The sequence below is a fragment of the Charadrius vociferus genome, unplaced genomic scaffold (assembly GCF_000708025.1).
Source record: "Charadrius vociferus isolate BGI_N301 unplaced genomic scaffold, ASM70802v2 scaffold214, whole genome shotgun sequence".
In the NCBI taxonomy this organism is placed as follows: Eukaryota; Metazoa; Chordata; class Aves; order Charadriiformes; family Charadriidae; genus Charadrius; species Charadrius vociferus.
Genome location: NW_009647955.1, coordinates 62,632 through 63,474, shown reverse-complemented (window position 1 = coordinate 63,474; position 843 = coordinate 62,632).

Sequence of the window (843 nt, the reverse complement as noted above, 5' to 3'; positions counted from 1 at the left end):
GGCTGGGGTGGGCACTGGTGGGGAGTGTTGCCCGGGGTTGAAGCCCAGGTCTGTTTTGGGAGGGTGGAAGGGGTCCCCAAGCACCCACTGATTTGAGCGGAGTGTTGCCCGGCTCTATAGAGAGGCAGCAGGCAGTGCTGATTCCCTCCCCAGCAGCCCCCCGAGGTTCCTGGTGCCCATTTTGCCTTTGTGCTGCTCCCTGCCATGGCACCCAGCTGATTCACAGGCAGGTTTTGGGGGTATGTCAGTGGTCTGGGGGTACGGCCATGCCCTGCGAGGGAGGTAACTGACTGTTATTCTTCTCTCCCATTGCAGGGTCGCTCCACATACGTCGTCCCAACCCAACAGTACCCAGTCCAGCCCAGCGCCCCCGGTTTTTACCCTGGAGCCAGCCCCACAGAATTCGGGACTTACGGTACAGACTGGCGGGTTGCTCTGCTCCTCTCTGCTCTTCCAGCCCCAGCATTCCTCAGTTTTTTACTCCCCCTGCCTGTGGCCTCCCTGCATCCCCCCCTCCACCCTTCCCTGTGCTCAGGAGCTGAGCATAGACCCCTCTGAGAACACTCTGCCTTTGCCAGCTCACTTTGCCATCTCTGTGACTCCATTACAGGCTGTTTTGGGGTGCAGGGGGTGTTGCCTGTCTCCCAGACGCACTGAGGGCTGCGCATCGTGTCCCACTGGTCCATCCACCCCCGCCCTTTTCCAAATCGGGGCCATTTAATATTTAACTCTCCTGGCGGAGGGCTGGGGCAGACTTTATCCCCTGCTCCCCCTCGCTCTCTGGCAAGCAGTTTTGTGCTTGCTGACACCCCCCCCCCCCCACCCCCCCCCCCCCCAGGGGCG